Genomic DNA, 21603 nt, shown 5'->3' with positions numbered 1-21603 from the left:
TGAATTCCTTTTTGCATTATCTTCTGAGAGATTTTTCATTATTACAGTTGTCTCTCTACAATTCTCAGTGGTTCTTGAAACCATTGTACCGAAGGAACATTAACCACTGTACTGCTCAGCAGCAGATGTTCCTTGCAATGTTATCTGTGATGCAATCCAAAAATCAATATTCATAATGACCCCAAGTCATTCAACAAGCTACGCTGAATAAGTCATACACTTGAGCACTTTCTCCTCCAACACGGCTTCTGCTGGGTCCATAATTGTCGGGGAACTTCTTTGCACCGGCCTGCAGCTAATGAAGCATCTGGATCCCACCCCCTTCCCTCTGCTTCCTACTTGCTTAACTTGATTTCAGAACTCTGCCCTCCAGAACAGTGAAAGAATACATTTCTGTTGTTTTAAGCCACACCATGTTTGTGGTAATTTGATATGACAGCCCCAGAAAACTAATGCATATGAAGTTTACTTTCGTGAGTACTAGATTTTTTGTATTCCTTTAAAGAGTACTGGATGTTTGTCTGGCATGTAGTTACTTGAGATCAGTTTGACCCTTCCAGGTTTGCTTTTAAGTTGTGTTAGAGCAGATTCAGGAAGACTTTAGGACTCAATAAACTCCACTACTAAGATATGATTCTCCTGATAATTCCCCCTGATGCCCCACATTATTAGGAGGTTTTTCCATTCTGGCTGGCAGGACTGTGAATTATTCCCATTCTGTTGTGTAGGCTACTAATTTCTGATGGTTCTTTCCTTATGGAGTTTTACCATAGTTTTGCCTTATGGAGTTTTACCATCTGCATCTACCAGTAGATGCAGATGAGTACTCAGCCAAAGAGTTATTAAGGGTACTTCTTATGGTTATTGGCAGGATTATTACCAATTAATATAAGGTGAAACAAAAAGAAACGTCTTAGTAATTATTTTATTTTATTTTTTGACAGAACTCTTGTTACAGGTATTTAATGCACATTAACTAAAATGTATACATTTTCAGTTTTCATAATAAATGCAATTATGACTTTGTTACACTTCTGGTATCCTTAAAGAAAGCACATCAAGCTTTAATATAGAAATATTTAGGTTACACTTAACTTCTAGCTCAGGTGATAATAAAACTTTTGTTCTTTTTTGATCTTATACATGTTCCCCTCAGGGACGGCCCATCTCTTGTAGGCTTGGAGTGACCTTTGGCTACGTGGTTGGCCTTGTTGTTTCAACACTCTGGATATACTAAAAGAGAAAGCAACTTACATACAAGAACAATTAACTGGAGCAAAGGGGAAGATGCTTCTTTGTGCAGATTCCATAAGGACTATGCACAAGTATGGACGGTCTAAGCCAGGCAGTTATATTTATAGCACTGTTTTTCACATAGTTAACAACATGGTGTGATTGTAGCTTTTTAAACTATGAAACCCCAGAGAGATTGTACTTTCTAGTTGAAATAGTTATTTAGAATAGATTGTGGCTTCAGACGCATTTGCTGCTTCTTCGACCTTAGGGAAACATCCTTAATGAATTTTATAGAATTCTGATGACAGGGTTTTTAAAAAATCTCTTTCAAGTTTTAAACTGCTTCATTATTTATAAGAGGTCTGGGTATAGCTGTAGCATTTCATACGTTTTCTGAGAGAAATGGACCGTTTTCTTGGCCACTGGAGATGTTTCTCATGTAATCAAACAACAGTTTATACATCTTGATCCTATTTTTTTTTTTTAACTGTGTGTTTCTTTGGAGTTAAAATGGCTGTGATAGCCTCACCAAACACTTCAATCCCTGATGGATTAAAGGTGAACATTCCACATAGTAGCATGCTCCCATTTCTTTTTTTTTTTTAAATTTTTTAATTTTAAAAAAAAATTATTTATTTATTTATTTATTTATTTTTGGCTGCATTGGGTCTTCGTTGCTGCGCGCAGGTTTTCTCTAGTTGCGGCCAGCGGGGGCTACTCTTCGTTGTGGTGTGCGGGCTTCTCATTGCGGTTGCTTCTCTTGCTGTGGAGCATGGGCTCTAGGCGTGCGGATTTCAGTAGTTGTGGCACGTGGCCTCAGTAGTTGTGGCGTGCGGGCTGTAGAGTGCAGGCCCAGTAGTTGTGGTGCTTGGGCTTAGTTGCTCTGAGGCATGTGGGATCTTCCCAGACCAGGGCTTGAACCCGTGTCTCCTGCATTGGCAGGCGGATTCTTAACCACTGCGCCACCAGGGAACCCCTTGCTCTCATTTCTTTTGCTAGTTTCCACCCTTGTTCCAGACATAGGTTCTTCTTTCATATCTTGCTATAGTTTTGGGGTCACCTCGGAGATATGAGTTCCTATTAATACAACAGGTATATTCAGCGTGTATTCCTTAAGTTCTGTTACCCACTCCTCTTTCACATTTTGAAATGAGGCTACATTTACCACAGAGAAGCATACAGGAAGGACATCAGTCATCGGATACGATGAAAGCCTCAGATGATCACAGTCTTCTTGTCTGCTCTTAGTCTTTCTGTTTGGCCGTGTCATAGAGAACCAGGAGGTACTAGTTGTCCCCTAAGGTGACACTGACTGAGTAGCAGTTGAAGATGGCAGGCACGTAAATCCTCCAGGAAGGCGTCGTTGGCATAATTCATGGGTAGGCACATCTTGCCCGCCGCCCAGTCGCCAACCACCATGTACCTGAGCATCACTGCACTGGCCCACGAGCTATGCTGGGCATGGTCCCCCCACCTCCACCGGTCCCCTTCCCCGGCTGTGCCTGCCTGCTGCCCCCCAGTAATATTTAACAAGTGAAAAAAAATAAGCTTTAGGAAAGTCTCATTTCTCAATTAGGTCGAGCAATGTTGGGTCTTTATTATTAAAATAGAAAAAAAGAGCAGATAAAAAAAGTTAGTAGAAAATCAAATTTAACAACAAATCCTGAATTGTACAGAAGTACATTACTAAACATTCAAATGACTCCTTTACTAATAGTGACACTGGGACTATATTTTATTTCATAAGAAGAATGGAAAAACGTATAACCCTACTGCTAGCACCATGTGGTAGAAATATATACAGTCTCTTATGATTATTTCCATGAACACTAAGAAAGACAACTCTAAAGATATTCATAAAAAAGAAACTAAGGTCCTGTTATTTTTAACTGATCTTATCTGGATAATAATAGATTAAGAAAACAGAGATAAAGAAAGTAAATAATTGCACAAAGTTTATTGTCTCTGTACCAGACAAACTATCTGTTCTATCCTGCTACATAATGCTAGTATATATGAACCTTAAACACTTCATCAAACAAATATTTGAAAATATTTAATTCCAAATACCTTCTGGTAAAGTAACTACTAAGGGTAATGGAAAAGAATACGAAACTAGGAATCAAGACAGTGAGTTTCCAGTCCTGCCTGGGCCTCCAAGGCTAAAATATATCATAAAACACTCAAGCTGGATGTCTGTAAACTAAGGGGTTTGGACCAGATGCTAGGTGGTATCCCTTCCAGCTTAAAAATTCTATCATATCAGGTATCCAAATAACTATTCCAAAAGAATGGCATTCACAAATTTTAACGTAAATTCAAAATATTAATTTGTTGGATAACAGTGTGCCTGATTATTTGTGATCATACATGAATTAGAAAAGCTTGTTTGCTTGCTGCAGTACTACACAGGAAAAGCCTCTTAGTCATAATTAAAGAAGAATAGTGATAAAGCATTTCTTTGGAATTTACTGGTTGGAAATACTTCTTTCTTCTTTGACGAATAGGAATGATTGAACTTTTGGACTTCACAAATAAAGCTACTCATTTTATATGATGATTGGTATTAATTAAACCTCTTCTTACTGGAAATCACAATTCACATACTTTTTTGTTACAGTGAATCATTAGTGCTTCGTTGAAAAAGGCTCTAAAATGTATCTTTGTATTGGTTATTTCCTAAAAAAAAAAAAATCAAGAGAATGATGCAGACCTTTATAGACTGGACTACAGATTTTTGTTTTGTTTTGTTTTTTGTTAGTGAAGAAAGATGATAGTGTACTTTAATTATTTTTCTTGGGAGGGATAGCAAAAGGAGAATTATGAATCATTGGTTTAGACGTGGGTGCTCAAAGTGTAGTCTCCAGATTAGCAGTGGCAACATTACCTGGAAACTGGTTAGAAATGCAAATTCTTGGGCCCCATTCCAGACCAACTGAAACCATATATTCTGGGGATGGACCCAGTAATCTGTTTTAACAAGGCTGCCAGGTGATTCTGATGTACCTTAAGGTTTAATTAACTTTATTTCGATGACCTACTTTATAAAACATGTACATTTATTTTTTGCACGTATCAAGTATGTGACTGAATGGTTAAGAAACATAATTTAAAATATAAAACCAAATCTTATAACAAATTGTTACGGGTAAAACTTAAAAAAGTAAACCTGTTCCTCCTTTCCTATTTTACTTATGTTTCTTGGTTTCCCTCGTAGCACTGAAATGCTGACTAGGTCCAGATTTGAGTAATTTAACATCTACTTCGTCATTTTTTTCAACAAGCTCATGCTCAAACTGCAACTAGGAGTCATAGTAAACATTTCTTAGGTTCCCCTACCATCTCTTAAGGATTAGCAAACTTTTTTAAATAGAAAAACAAGCAAAAATTGAAAGATTAGATCTGTTTATCTAGCAATAATTATTAGATCGATATCATGTCTGAGGTACTCTTATAGGCTGAGGAGACAGAAGTGAACACAGTTCCTGTCCTTGGGATATTCCGTTTTATGTTTCATTGTTTTTGGTCTGGTGGCCCTTTTTAAAAACGGGACACCTTTAGTATTTGTACAAGTTACTCTGCTGTTTCTCTACTTTTAAGTTGCCAATAAAGAGTACTAGGGTGCATGCTGATATTGAATATTAAAATAATGATTTATGAATTACTTCAGAAAAGTATAATAAGTTTCTTTAAATTCTCTTAACAAGCCATGAGCTATGAGTAAATGTAAAATCAGTAGAAAAAGAATCAGCTGAAGATAATATTTTAAAACAAAAATAAATTCAAGTATTTGCAAACAACATATTATTCAGTTTATACACAGTTTTAGTCATTATAAATTTTATACTCCACAGTTCAAAGCAGTGGTTTATAGAGATTATATACAGAAATATATCCCGTATGATAAATGGAATATTCTTTTTTTTTACCCTGTTGCATTTATAACTTGTTTCTGTTTTCCTTAGATGCTACTTTCCTGGCCAGGTCCTTTCTGTTGCCATATTGTTATGAGAGGTAGTACAAATTTTTTTAAAAATACATAAACATACAAATTTATAAATACTAAAATAAAAATTATTGATTCAAGTTTGTTAAGGATATAAACACATGAATATATAAATGATAAAAAACTTAAAAATAAACATATAGGGACTTCCCTGGTGGTGCAGTGGTTAAGAATCCGCCTGCCAGTGCAGGGGACACGGGTTTGATCCCTGGTCTGGGAAGATCTCACAGGCCACGGAGCAACTAAGCCTGTGAGCCACAACTACTGAACCTGTGCTCTAGAGCCTGCGAGCCACAACTACTGAGCCTGCGTGCCTAGAGCCCACGCTCCGCAACAAAAGAAGCCACTGCAATGAGAAGCCCGCACACTGCAATGAAGAGTAGCCCCCGCTCGCTGCAACTAGAGAAAGCCCGTGCGCAGCAACAAAGACCCAACGCAGCCAAAAATAAATAAATAAATATATTAAAAAAAATAAACATATAGATAGATAAGTAAGTTATACAAGGGTCTTCAAATAGACTTGTATTGTTGCAAAACTAGTTTGGAAAAGCCTATTCTAAAACTGAATAGGCACCTACAGGAACTAAAAATTGTTTGTATGAGCTACATTTCCATTTTTCTTTGAGAGTGAGGTATGGGTGCATTTCTCTGTGCTTAAATACACATAATAGAGATAACAGACTTATCACTTAAAAATAACATAAGGTCTGGAGACAAATCTTTTGAGAATGAAATTAAATCTTTTTAATGCTTAATGGCATCTTCAGGATTTCCTGGGCACCAACTGTAAGTGCAAAGAGTTACAGTACTTGATATTTTTGAGAACTACTTAAGAGCACTCCTAAGGGCATTTATTAACAGAATTCATTAAATTTATAAATAATTTCTTTTCTTTCTTTTTTTTTTTCCCCTCGATGCGCCATGTAGCTTGTGGGACCTTAGTTCCCTGAACAGGGATTGAACACGCGCCCTCGGCAGTGAAAGCGCAGAGTCCTAACCACTGGACCGCCAGGGAATTCCCATAATTTATAAACAATTTCTAAAAAGATGAATTAACTAGTAACTCATTTATATAATAAATATGTTTGGTGTGTGCTATATATATAGCACTGGACATAGTATGGGAAATATAAAGAAATGCAGCATAAAGTTCTTGACTTGAAGCTACTTAAGATATAGTTAAGAAAAACATACTATTTCAAATATTATATACTTAAAAATTCTTATCCTTAAAGTTTAATTCACTCATTCTAAAACAAGTATATAAATCTCAGTTTATTTTTTTCTCAGCAACGTATATCTACTGTTATTATTTAAGAATCTGCTATGCTATAGATATGTCTGTTTATCTCTCTAGATGTTATCTAGAAATATATGTATCTACCAATTATTTAATGCTTGTTATGTGTCAGGCATGCGCTAAGCATTTTACACTATATACGTATGCATGTGTGTATGTGGACATACACACAAATATACACACACATATATAGCACACATATATATATTTGTGTACATACACATGTTCACACATAAGTTCATAAACATCCTATTTAGTATTTATCATGCCTTTGTTTCCTTAATTATAAACTAAAAGAATTATTACTTGTCTAAATCACACAGTTCGGCAAATTCTAGATGTTAGAAGGTTTGCTTTTCTCCTAAATCTATGCTCTTAATCACTAAACCTACATATTTAAGTTTGAAGTTAGAGGCCTTCGTGGAACCAAGTAAACATAAATCTGCTTGGTTTACTGCTTATGACTTTCGCTAAGATTTATGCCAAAAGAAGGATCTTTAAGACTTGGTATTTCTATTACAGAAGGCACCTGAAGAATATCATCAAAGCACTTTTCTTCATATTATCTTCTCAGTCACAATTTGTTGAGGCCATCAAACTGGGAAGTTATGTGGTAAACTGAAATAAGGCCAAAGTGACGGCAGACATATGTATACTAACAGGTGTGTCCATCTGATCACTATAGTTTATATTTACACTTATACTGAAATGACTAGGCATTGTTAATTGGAAAGACTTTGTGAAGGAATCTTGAGTAATACATTTAAATGGAAAGAGAAAAGCTTTTTAGGCTGCTGATAGTAAGACATCAATAATTAACTGCTCATCTTATTTAAACACTGAGGCTTGTCTATTTCTAATTCTAATGTCAATCCAAATATTCTGGGAAAAGCTCATGTCACACATGTGAGTATTTGGTTTAGTGAGGAAGAAGACAAGAATATAATAGAAGGATAATGAAGAAGCTTGATGGAAAACGTCTCTATTTTAGCATATAAATATAATTATGATACATACAGAGATGTAGACGGTCAAGTAAGGGGCTCTAAAACCTACCAAACAGTATTTCAAATGGCAAAATAGAAATCAGCAAATAGAATTTTAAAGAAGCAACTAGAAAACACTGAGCTTAAGAACAAATGAGTAGAGGGGAAGCACTTCTGGAATGGGAGAGTAATGAAAATTGGCTCTTCCATAAAATCAAGAAAACTGGCAAAACTGTCAAAATCAACTTTTAAGAACTTGAAAAATTAGCCAAAGGACTGCAATAATCCAAAGAGCATGTATTCAAGAAAAACAGTTGGATCTTGGTAAAACATCAAGTTTTGTGGAATTTTAACCTGCCCTATTCCCATTACTCTCTTGCCAGCCCCATGGTAGCTTTAAAAACAGACTGACAACCACGGTTAACTGTGAAAACTATCAGGTCAGCAGTCACTGGAGAGGGCAGAACAGGTTCAGAGTGCCTATAAATCCCCATCTCAAGAGAAGTGCCACTATATGACCTAGGTGGCAGCCCCTGAAAAGCTCCATTCTCAGGGCTTGTCTTTATTTGATGTGACTCAGAGTCAGCTGTTTGAACAGCCATATTCCTCGAGCATTTGTCAAAAAAAAATCAGTGGCAACTTAGGTGGTGATACATGTTATGACAAGTAAGGAACTGACCAAAAAATTAAAAGGAAAAACTGGGAAATAACATGTCTGTCTATAGAGCTTGCTGAAAAGCATCAACAGATTCCTGGAAATCTAGAAGGCCATGGGCATGTGCAAAACTCTGTGTATGCCCAGGAAAGACCAGAGAAGGCTCAAATCTTTCATCTCTGCTGACAGTCAATGCAAGCAGAAAGTGAAGTCTAAGTATGGTAGAGTTATGAACTGCATGTTAAAGCACTAAAAACATGTCCTAACACACAGATACAGCCCTTTGGAAAAGGTCCTAGGCATTTAAGGAAATCTTAATACAATCATTAGGTGACCACTAAGCTAACCAACCAGACACTTTAGTGGTTGCACAACACAAAAAGTACAGTCTTTAAAGAATTACTCCAGGAAAGTCCCTAATTAAACAAATAGTAACAGTAATAATAACAAAAATGACAAATCACAGGGAAGTGGGGGTAGAAAATCTGATTTTTAAGTTTGCCACATTATATTATCTCAAATGTCCAGTTACAAGACATGTAAAGAAAGAGTAAAGTATAACCCTAATAGGAGTCAAAGAAGTCAATAGAAATTGTCCCTGAGAAAGTCCAGATGTTGGAATTACTAGACAAAAACTTTAAATTGGTATATATATGTTCAAAGACCTAAGGGAAACCATGTCTAAAGAATTAAGAGACTGGATATATGTATATGTATAACTGATTCACTTTGCTGTACAGCAGAAACTAACACAACATTGTAAATCAACTATAGTCCAAAAAAAATTTAAAAAACGAATTAAGAGAAAATGAGAATGCTATCTCAGCAAATTGAAAACATCAATAAAAACAAAGAATTAAAAAACAAACAGAAATTCTAGTGTTGAAAAGTACAATATTCACTAGAGGGGCTCAACAGTAGATTTGAACTGGCAGAGGAAGGCATCAGTGAACTTTTTCACTGATTAGTCTGAGGAACAGAAAGAAACAAGAATGAAGAAAAATGACAGAGCCTCAGACACCTATAGGCTGCCATCAAGTGTACCAAAATATGAATAATGGGAGACCCCAAAAGAGAAAAAACAGGAGGGAAGAATGAATAGTTGAAGAAATAATGGCCCAAACTTCCCAAATTTGATCAAGAATATTAATCTGCACATCCAAGAGCCTAAACAAACACCAAGTAGGATAAACTCAGAAAGATCCACACCTAGACATATCATAGCCAAACTACTGAAGCCCTAGAATCTTGAAAGCAGCAAGAGAGAAACAACTCATCACATAGAAGGATTCTCAATAAGATTAACAATAGATTTCTCATCAGAAACCTTGGAGTTCAGAAGTTAGTAAGATGATGCTTTCAACAATAAGTGTGGAAAGAAGACTCAACCTACTATTCAATATCCAGCAAAACTACCATGTAAAAAAGAAGAAATTAATACATTCCCAGACAAATGATAACAGAGAGTTTGTTGCTAGTAGACCTGCCCTTCAAGAAAAACTAATGGGAGTCCTTCAGGCTGCAACAAAAGGGCACTTAACAGTAACTCAAATCCACATAAAGAAATAAAGAGCACTGATAAAGGTAATTACGTAAGTAAATACAAAGGACAGTATAAATGTACTTTTTGGGAAACTCCTCATGTAAATTAAGAGAAAACTTTGTAAAGAATTATAAAAATGTGTTGATGGGCTTACAATGTATAAATAAGAGAGTGTCATGGACTTACATATACTACCAAATGTAAAATAGATAGCTAGTGGGAAGCAGCCGCATAGCACAGGGAGATCAGCTTGGTGCTTTGTGACCACCTAGAGGGGTGGGATAGGGAGGGTGGGAGGGAGACGCAAGAGGGAGGTGATATGGGGATATATGTATATGTATAGCTGATTCACTTTGTTATAAAGCAGAAACTAACACACCACTGTAAAGCAATAATACTCCAATAAAGACGGTAAAAAAAAAATAAAATAAAAGATGTAATTTGTACAACCATAATAGCACAAAAGAGGCAGAAGGGAAAATAACTGTATTAAAGTTTTTATATACTATTAAAATTAAGTTGGTATTAATCCAAACTATATTGTTTTAAGTTAAGATGTTAATTGTAATTCTCAGGGTAACTACTAAGAAAACAACTCAAGTAAATACACAAAAAGAAAAAGGGATTTAAATTGGTATATTAAAAATATTACTTTAATCAAAAAAAGTGAGTAATGAAAGAGGAAAGCAGCAAAAAAATACATCAGACATAAAGAAAACAAAACCAAATTGTAGACTTAATTCTATCTTATCAGTAATTAAATTAAATGTAAATGGATTAAGCACTCCAAATGGAAAGCAGAGATTATCAGAATGGAAAAAAGACATGATCAAACCATCTGCTGTCTACAAGAGGAACATTTTAGATTAAAGACACAATAAAGTTGAAAAGGATGAAAAAGATATGCCATACAAACAGAAACCAAAAGAGAGCTGGAGAGGCTATTCTGATACCAGGTAAAATATAATTAAAGACAAAAACTGTCAGTAAAGATAAAGAAGGACATTTTAAATGATAAAAGGGTCAATCAATCAGGAAGCCATAAATAAGTATGAATATATATGCACCTAAAAAGCCTCAAGATACATAAGGCAAAATGGACAGAATTGAAAGATGAAATAGATGATTCAACAACAATAGCTGTTGAGACTTCAATACTCCACTTTCTATAATGACTAGAACTAGGCAGATCAACATGGAAACAGAAGACTTGATCAACACTAAAAACCAACTAGATCTAACAGACCTCTATAGAACACTCCACCTAATAAAAGCAGAATACATATTCTTCTTAAGTGCATGTAGAACATTCTCTAGTATAGACAATATGCTAGGCTATAAAATAAGCCTTTAAAAAAAAAAAAAAAACCCTGAATGACAGAAAGTATGTTCTCCAACCACAATGCAATGAAAATAGAAATCAGTAACAGAAAGACAATTGGGAAATTGTGTCAAAATTAAACAACACACTCCTAAATACCAATGGGTCAAAGAAGAGAACACCAGGGAAATTTTAAAAGGATAAATGAAAAGATAAACACAACATACCAAAATGTATGGGAAGCAGCAAAAGCAATGATCTGAGGAAATTTTATAGCTGTAAATGCTTTGAGAAAAAAAAGTCAAATCAATAAGCTAACCTTATACTTTAAAACTAGAAATATAAAACTAAACCCAAAGCAAGAAGAAGGAAGGAAATGATAAATATTAGGATGGAAATAAAAGGTAACAAATAGAAAAAGAATAGAGAAAATTAACAAAACCAATAATTGGTTCTTTGAAAGATCAAGAAAATTAACAAAACTTTAGCTAGACTGACCAAGGGTGGGGGAGTGGAAGGTAACACCCAAATTAATAAAATCAGGAATGAGACAGAAGATATCACTATTGGCCTTAGAGAAATATAAAGGATTATAATGGAGTGCTATTATCAACTGTATGTTAACAAATTAAATAGCCCAGATGAAAGGGACAAATTCCTAGAAAGAGACAACTTAAATGTGACTGAAGAAGAAGATGAACATCTGAATAGACCTTAAGAGTAAAGAGACTGAATTAACAATTAAAAAAATTTCCACAAAGAAAAGCCCAGGTACAGAATGCAGCATTGGCAAACTGTACCAAATGTTTAAAGAAGAAATAATGTCAATCTTTTACAAAACTCTTCCAAAAAATAAAAGAGAAATGAACCCTTTCCAACTCATTCTATAAAGTCAGTATTATCATGATCCCAAAGCTGGACAAGAAAACTACACACTTCTTATGAATACTGATGTAAAAACATCAACAAAATACTAGTAAACAGAATCTACAACATATAAAAAGGATTATACACCATGACAAGTGGGATTTATCCCAGAAATGATAGTTTGGTTTAACATATGACAATCAGTCTATGTAATAGACCATATTAATAGCATTAAGGACAAACCCCACATAATCATCTCAATAAATACAGAAAAAGCATTTAACAAAATCCAACATCCTTTCCTGATTAAAAACACTCAACAAAGTAAGAATATAAGGGAACTGCTTCAACCTGATAAAGGTTATTCACAAAAGCGCACAGCTAACAACATACTTAATGGTCAAAGACTGATAGCTTTTCCTCTAAGATTAGGAGCAAGAGAAGACACACTCACCCTTGTTATTTCAACACTGTACTGGAGATTCCAGCCAGTAAATTAGGCAAGAAAAAGAAAGGCATCAAGATGGAAAGAAAGAAGTAGAACTATATTAACAGATGAAATGACCTTGTGTATAGACAATCTCACGGAATCTACAAAAAATCCTCCAAAACATCTTATAGAAATAGTAAACAAATTCAGTAAGGTTGCAGAATACAGGTGAATATAAAAAATCAATTATATTTTTATACCTGAGGAATGAACAATCTGAATATAAAACCAATTCCATTTACAACATCAAAAAGAATAAAATATTTGAAATAAAAGTCTAAGACTTACATACTAAAAACAAAATGTCATTGAAAGAAATTAAAGTAGACCTATATAAATTGAAAGACCCATGTTACTAGATTGGAAGACTTAATATACTGTTAAGATGAAAATCCTCCGTTTTGATCTACAGATTCAACACAATCCCTATTAAACATTTTTCAGAAACTGATTTTAAGATTCATATGTAAATGCAAGGGACCTAGAATAGAAAAATAATCTGGAAAGAGAACAAAGCTGGAGGACAAGCTCTGCTTTTAAAATTTACTACAAAGCTACAGCAATTAAAACAGTGGATTACTGACATAAAGACAGGCAAATGAATCAACACAATAGAATTGAGAGTCCAGATATAAGCCCTTACATTCATGGTCAACTGATTTTTGAAAAGGGTGCCGAGACCATTAAATGGGGAAATAATAGTCTTTTCAATAAATGGTGCTGGGAAAACTGGACAGACACATGCAAAAAAATAAAGTTACATCCCTAACTCACACCATATATAAAATTAACTCTAAATGGATTATAGACCTAGAGGTAAGAGCTAAATGTATAAAACTCTCTGAGAACATATAGAAGTAAATCTTTGTGACCTTAGATCAGACAATGGTTTCTTAGATATGGTAACAAAAGCACAAGTAACAAAAGAAAAGAGTAGAGAAATTGAACTTCATAAAAATTTTTTTAAAATTTTGTGCTTCAAAGGACATGATCAAGAAAGAGAAAAAGACAACCTACAGAACAGGAGAAAATATCTGCAAATCACGTATCTGATAAGAGACTTGTATCCAGAGTATATAAAGAACTCTTACAAGTCAATACTAAGACAAACCCAATTAGATATAAATAATATGAATATATCTATATTATATCTATATTTATGTATGAGTTACATAATTTATACAGTTGATTTTATATAATATATATTTATATGCTATATTCCTGGCACATGGTAGGTATACAATATGTGTCAGGTATAATTATTATTATTCAACTCCTAGAGTTCTTTGAGTTATCACAGAGAAATGGTGTTTTAAAATAAAAATATTTCTATAGGACACCCACAACTATAAATGTGATCCTATTTTCCAAATTAAATGTAGATGAGCTAACTTCAACTTCATTTCTAAAAACAAAACTGTATTGCTACCCTTGGTATAATAAGATCTGATTCTCATATATACATACATACATAAATACATAACACAGTCATTAAGATATATCCTATTTATACAATTATATAGTAAAACATAATTTGCCCAACTAGAAAATGGGCAAAGGATTTGAATAAATTATCCAAAGAAGATATACAAATAGCACTACAAAAGATGTTCACATCATTAATCATTAAGGAAATGCAAATCAAAATCAGGAGATATAACTTTTCACTCAATAAATTGGCTATAATAAAAAAGACAGTAACAAGTGTTGGTGAGGATGTGGAGAAATTGAAACTCTCATACTTGGCTGGTGGGATTGTAAAATGGTTCAGGCACTTTAGAGAACGTTTTGGCGGTTCCTCAAGATGTTAAATACAGAGTTACCATATGACACAGCAATTTCACTACTAAATATACACCCAAGAGAATTGAAAACCTAGGTCTACACAAAAACCTGTATGTAAATGTTCACACAGCATTATTCATAATAGCTAAAAATGGAAGCAACCCAAATGCTCATCAATGAATTAAAGGATAAATAAAATGTGGCATATCCATATAATAGACTATTATTCAGCCATAAAAAGGAATGAAATTCTGATGCATGCTATGACATGGATGATCTTTGAAAGCATGTTAAGTGAAAGAAGCCAGATACAAAAGGTCACGTATGATATGACTGCATTTATATAAAATGTCCAGAATAGGCAAATCCACAGAGATAGGAGGTAGATTAGTATTTGCCAGGGGCTAGGGAGAGAAGGCAATGGAAGGGGGTGGGTGGCTACTACTGAATATGGGATTTCTTTTTGGGGTGAGGAATTTGTTTTAAAATTAGACACTGATGATGGGTACCAAACTATGAATATACTAAAACCCAATGAATTGTAGACTTTAAAAGAGCAAACATTTTGCTATGTGAATTATATCCAAATAAAGCTGTTATAAAAAAAGAACATCATAGAAATTATGGTTATGGAAGGTGAAGTCAGAATAAAGGAACAGATACAAGCAAAAACACAGAGATGGAGACCATAGTGATTCATGTCAGAGAGGGGAGTCTTGATTCTGGCTATGGAAATGGACAAAAGAGGTTAGACTGTGGAAATGTAACAGAAGAGGAAAGCAATACATGAGGTACATAAGAGAAATAGATAAGCTTAATATATTACCAAGGTTTTGTCAGTAAGAACTAAGCAGTTGGTAGTACCAGTGACAGAAGATTAAAGTGGAAAGGCCCAATAGAAGTCCCAGGAAAGACAGGAATTTTATTGAGCTGTACTCATTTTCAGGTTCTTTGGTTCCCAAGTGGTTAACAGCCTAAGTATTTATTATGAAGATTTTTCTAGTAGAATGGAGAAAGAAAAGAATAATTAAGATTAGAAACATCAACTGAGGAGTCATTCATGCTTAGGTACCAGCTGACACTTGGGTGTGTACAATGAGTTTTACAAGTAGGTCTCAAGGAAGAAGGGACAAAGCCCAATCACCTCATTCTTGGGTGAGACAATTACCTTTTCATTCCTGTTCTTTTTAGTCCTGTTCTTCAAACAGCTGTCTGTGGCATGTGGGTGGCATAGTTTGAAGTGTAACAGGTGCCTGTAATTTCCTTTCTCAAGGTCACAGGTGACTCTGCCAGTGCACTAGAAAAACCACAGCTTCTGGGCCCCTTTCTTCCCACCAAACCCCAAGATCCCCTTCTCACATCCAGATTACTCTCTGTTACTTATGTGTCTTTAACCCACCCCGCAGCTTTGAGAATTGAAGTGCCACTATTCTGAGGAAATCTAAGACTCTATCCACTAACCCCAAACCATATCTGATTAAAACTCCTTGGTGTGTGGATGGGATGTTTTCCAAGAAAAAAATTCTGCAATTGGCTTTCTTAGATAACATCCATGGTAGATGGTGAAGAGGGAGGAATCTGTATTTGGCTCTGTCCTGTCCTCAAGGTCTTCATGACCCTTCTTGGCTGTCATTCTGGTCAGCCCTGCCAGAATCTCTCAGTTGTCTACTCTCTTCATTACCACCCCCTGCCTAATGCCATTACAAGATACAGTGATGATACAAAGATCAGATGAGATAATACACACTATGAAGCAGGGTTTTTAAAACTAAAAATTCTTTTTATAAGTGTTAATTGCTGTTAATATTATCTGAACTGCTCCCAGTTTCCACAGAATCTGCCTTGTGCCACTGAGTGACATTTGAGTTTAATGGTTTAATCATATAAACTTATTCTGCTCTTAATATTTTTGGCTCATCTACCATAATGCATTAACACATTCAATTTCAATGTTTCTAAAAGACTCTTAAAGACCTTTTATGTTTCAGTTTCCCTACTGGCAAATGATGATGATGACGGTGGTGATGATGATGATAATGATGATGATACTTTTATCATACAGAATTATGACATTCATGAGATATCCTACATAAAACACTTTGCACAGTGCCTGGTACATAGTGAGTGCCCAATAAATGTTAGGGTATGATTGTTATTACTCAACTCCTAAAGTTCTTTATCAAAGAGGAATGGCGTTTTGTAGTAAAGTATTTCTGTAGTACTATAAACGTAACCATATTTTCCAAACAAAATATAGATCTACTAACTCCAACTCCATTCTGAAAAGAAAATTTATTTCTAGGTTTGGCAAAATAAGCTTTGAATCCATAAAGTGCCCTCAGAAAAGTCTGCTCACGTTGCCATAAGATATTACCAGGCAGAGATATGGTGACAAGAAAACTTTATGAAGTTTAAAAACACAGAAGTTTAGTTCCCTCTAGGGATTTATCTTACTTACTCTTTATGCATTAAACTAATCTGTGACCCAATAATGTGGTTATACCAAGGGGTGTCTGCATTACTGGCTGCTGCACTACGATCTCTGCCAAAGACTGATCTCTGGGGACGCTGAGAAGATGGCAGGATAAAGGGCATCACAGGAAGAAGAGACCTGGTAAACTCGTGTATATTTATTAAGGTAAGAAAAGAATCTATGGAACATCTGGAGTGGCAGATGGTAAATGCCCATCTAGGCAGGAAGAATAGAGGACTAGTTTGATAACTTTTGATTGAATTTTCCCAAAATGGAAAATAATATTCCATAAAATGATGAGTCTGAAAAGTTTTTCTAAATAATTGCTTCATTTTATGGCATGATCAACTCAAGTTGTGGTTTCTGTTATGTACTATATTCAATGCTTCCTTACAGGGATCAAATTTTATATTGATTAAACGGAAAATTTCAAGTAATCACCAAATCTTATTTTAAAAGACAGGTAAGTAAATGCTTTGCTAAAGGACAATGCAATGTAACACTGAAATTGCTTTTAAACATTAACATCCCCCCCCAAAATGACTTTTATTTATAAGGCATTTTGTTGATAAATAAAAACTTAAACTGACCACATGTAAAGAAATTGTTGCCTTTTTGATTTTGTTCATTGTTCAATATTTTCCTCATGTTGTGAATAAAGACAATAAATAAGGGGCATTATAAAATTTGTTCATGTTACAGAGTTCAGGAGTGAGTGACCATGGCTGAAAAAAATCGGCATTCAAAAGAAAAATGAGTCAAAAATAAACTGATGAAATTCAACAAGGATAAATGGACCACTGCACTTAGGGTTAAACGGTAATAGTGGAAAGCTGAGAGATTACTGTGTGCTAGACACTGTACTCAGTACTGGAAACAGCACTAATGAGGTGGGTACTATTATTATCTCCATTCTAGAGATGGGGATACTGAGGCACAAGTAGGTAAATAATGGGAAGACAGGTCTTGACAGTAAATCTTTAAAATATCAAGAAGTTATGGTAGGTCATAATTCAATATCAAACAGAGTATGCAGATTATAGAAACCAATAATACCACTATTTTTCATATCACAATTAGAATATTAAATCTAGTTCTGGATGTCACTTTTCCAAAGAATATGAACAAACTGGACGGAATCAGTATAGATTAAGTAGAAGAAAATGGATAGAGTTAGTCTAAAAAAGAAAATGTCAAGATGAAACAGACACTCTCAAGCATCTCAAGAGCTGTGTTTATAGCAGAGGAAGTTGATTTGTTCTATAACGATCTAGAAGCACAGTAAAACCAAGGTACTAATCATTTGTAGGTAAAGCACAAAACTTGAGTAATTAATGAAAACACAGTGTTTCTAAGGTAGAAGTAGTTTTTTGTTTTCCAGGAAAGAATGTATCCACAAGCAAGGGGACTTTTTTTTGTAACCAGTGACACATCCTTCTCATATGTTGAAGCTAAATGACTGAAAATGTGTAGAGATTAGAAATGTCTCAATACACTTATCAAAATATCCCATTATTAGCAGATAATGTAGTCTTTGGCAAATATCAAGAACTCCAGAGGCTCTTAGGTAACATGTTAATTAAAAAGAAAAGAATTGCCTGGCTCTGTATTTACCATCTGTGTGACCCTAGTGAAGATTCTTCACTTTTCAGTGCCTCAGTTTCATAATTTATAAAATGGGGATAATAAAACCTATCTAAGATTATACAGATGAAAAGAAAGTAGATATAAAGATACACTGGCAACATAGTAGGTATTCAATACATGTGTATCATTGATGCTCACAACAAAGTTAAATAATAGTTTGATATAATTAACTTATTCTTAGAGATTCAGGATCATTATGAATATTAGTAATATAATAGCTAGTAATATTATGTGTAAGGCATTGGACAGTTCTCAGACTGTAGTGCTGAACAGGAACATGGAAAACCCCTCTTTTAGTGGTGTTTACATTTTACGAGGGGAGACAAAATTCCATAATTTTTTATAGGCCTCTCTGCTATAAAGCCTTGCATTCTGTAGAATGAGGCTTATGAAAAAAAAAAAAATGCAGTTGTTGCAGACTACTTAAAATCGATGGAACTTGTAACTAGGGTGCTGAAAGAAACTAACAATCCTAATCAAAGTACTAATGTGGTATTAAATCTTTGCTGGCATCTGTACCCAGCATTATGGTTAAGTCAGGTCCATGAAAGAATTTCCTTTCAATAGAGACCAGTTTATCAAACTTAAAAACCCAGGGCTTCCCTGGTGGCGCAGTGGTTGAGAATCTGCCTGCCAGTGCAGGGGACACGGGTTCGAGCCCTGGTCTGGGAGAATCCCACATGCCACGGAGCGACTAGGCCCGTGAGCCACAATTGCTGAGCCTGCGCGTCTGGAGCCTGTGCTCCGCAACCAGAGAGGCCGCGATAGTGAGAGGCCCGCGCACCGCGATGAAGAGTGGCCCCTACTTACCGCGATGAAGAGTGGCCCCTACTTGCCGCAACTAGAGAAAGCCCTCGCACAGAAACGAAGACCCAGCACAGCCATAAATAAATAAATAAAATTTAAAAAAAAATAAAATAAATAAAGCAAATAATTTTTAAAAACCCAATCAGGTTTTAGATTTCATCAAACAAAACAATTCTTCATTTGTATTAGCAGTTCTTGAAGCTACTAAATTAGACATTAGCAGAAGGCATTTCAGCTTTTTTCTAAAATGACTCAGTCTTTCCATTTGATTATGAGAAAGCCTGCCTCTGATGGGTTTAAACTTGTAACATGCATAAATAAATCTTCTGCAATCTTATTGACATTATTCATCTATTTATTAACTGCACATTGGCTAATTTGCATTACAGAAACACAGATTGTACTTACAATGACAGTAAGTACTACTCCAAAGAAACAGGTTAGGGGGTGAAGTAAATGTTTTGGGCGGGGCATATCACCACCTCCCCTTATGGCATTTAACAGAGCTCCTGCTTTCTGGCTCCTGTCTTCCCAGTTTAAGTTCCTGAGGAAACAGACTCCCTTCCAGCACTTGCTCTTTTTGCTGCTCTCAGGGTAAAAAAATGACCAAAATAATTCCTCTGGAGTCAGGTCTCATGGGAACCACGTGTTCATGCTTCTAGACATCTCACTAGAGCCTGACTAAGGAAGTACTTCAGCTAGAGTCTAAAATGGAATGATTTTAATTTCTTTAGTTTTTTAATGCTTTAGATGTACTGTTTTAGAATATTTATGCACTTCTGAATTGTTCTTGATTCATAGTTTTGATTAGCCGAATCCTCAAGTTCTACCAGTTTGTGTAATTGAACATGACTTTATTTGTGTTGGGAAAGATAGTGAAAGAGATTGAAATGGGCAAAAAAGATTACTGGTTGCTCTTTCAATAGAACCCTAGGCAGCCAGACCAGAGCCCTTCCTTTTCCCCACTGTACTGCACATGCTCTCTAACCCCTGCTGGCTAAATTACACAGTTATCTGAACACCATATCCTACTGCTTGGCATCATTTCACCAAGCCCTGGGCTTATGAAGGTGGAGAGATTTGGTCTGTAGTGAAAGGACTTAGTTTTTGATCTACTGAAGACAACTAACCCATGTCTACTAATTAAGCAGCATGAAATTTCCAATAGCAATGGTGGTGATGGGCATTTGTTAGTCGACCCGGTGGACACGACTGCCATGTGTATAATATATGGGTGAATTCTAACTGAATCCTGAGAATAGGAAGAATGAGAGAAATGATGAGTGAGCATTCAAGCCATGACTATCAGAAATTTGCTTAGTTTTTCTTCTTTAATATGTTGTCCTGGAACAGTAAGAGCAGATGAAAAAGACCCAAAGTAGACCTAAAAGATCAACTTCTTCAACTTTCCTCATTTTACCAACTAGAAAAGTTTTAAGTACTTAGTAAGGAATCTTGCTACAACTGCCTTACTCTACTCCTTTGTCTAATGCTAAAACACAGTGTGCATCCTTCTCCCCATTTATGTTCCTGAATTTTTCCTTCCATCTGAGAAATTTTTTGAAAGTAATAATGTTGCATAAATACTAAAGCTTAATTTTTCACTTTTGAAGAGCACGGAAAAAGAAACATGTACTTCACATTCTATATAGGTTCCTTTCATGGCAGCCCTTTTGGCAAAACATTACTTTCTTTTGTGAAATGAGTCAGCAATATACACACAAGGCTAAGGTAACTGCTGTTCTATTTTCCATCCTCCTCTCATGACATGTTTCCCGAATTGCTTCCAGTTCATCATGCCTCCTAATGTTACCAGCTAGCTTCCTTTCTGCTTCCATTCTCCCAAACTTTTCTGACCACCTATGATGGCACAAAACCTCCAGGTAGACTCCCTTGGCTTCCAAGATGCTACACTATTCCTGACTTCCTATGTCTCTCTTTTCTGTCTGTCTTCTGTGAGGGCTCTTTTTCCAACCTTCTGAATATGGACATCCCTGAAATCCAGTCTAGCTCTTTGTGCTTATTTATTTCTATAGTTTCAGCCTATATTCATTGATTCATTTAAGCTGTATCTACTGACAGTCTATAAGCAATGGTGACTAAAGCAGACATGGTCCCTACTTTCATGAAACTTACATCCATTCTATCGAGGAAGACAAGAGATAGACATGAAAATAACTGAACAAAAAAATTACAAATTGGGATAAGTATTAAGAAGGAAAAAAAAAGGTGCAATAAAAAGACTAAGTGGGGAGTATCTACTTCAGATAGAATGGTGAAGGAAGATCCTCTGAAAAGCTGACATTTACTGGGATCTAAAGAAAAAGCCCATTATGCAAAAGGGGGTGTATATTCCTGGCAGAGAGACCAAATGTTCAAAGCTGATAGGTGAGTGGGAGAAAGGCTGGCTGTGTTCCAGAAACTCAGAGCAAAGAGTATCATAAGGTGATGCTGAAGAGGTAGGCAGAGACCAGATCAGGCAAGGCC

At 35.3% G+C, this 21603-nt stretch overlaps 1 protein-coding gene and 1 pseudogene across 4 annotated transcripts in view; both read right to left on the bottom strand.

The window, feature by feature from the left end:
* Nucleotides 1–21603, bottom strand: part of AHI1 (Abelson helper integration site 1) — a 203435-nt gene that overhangs the window by 57178 nt on the left and 124654 nt on the right. The gene's annotated exons all lie outside the window — the stretch shown is intronic.
* LOC133102621 (rho-related GTP-binding protein RhoQ-like) lies at nt 1672–21258 on the bottom strand (annotated as a pseudogene).

Source organism: Eubalaena glacialis, chromosome 12, assembly GCF_028564815.1.
Source record: "Eubalaena glacialis isolate mEubGla1 chromosome 12, mEubGla1.1.hap2.+ XY, whole genome shotgun sequence".
Lineage (NCBI taxonomy): Eukaryota > Metazoa > Chordata > Mammalia > Artiodactyla > Balaenidae > Eubalaena > Eubalaena glacialis.
Note: the sequence above shows the minus strand (reverse complement) of the source record. Positions and strands in the feature narration are given on the sequence as shown.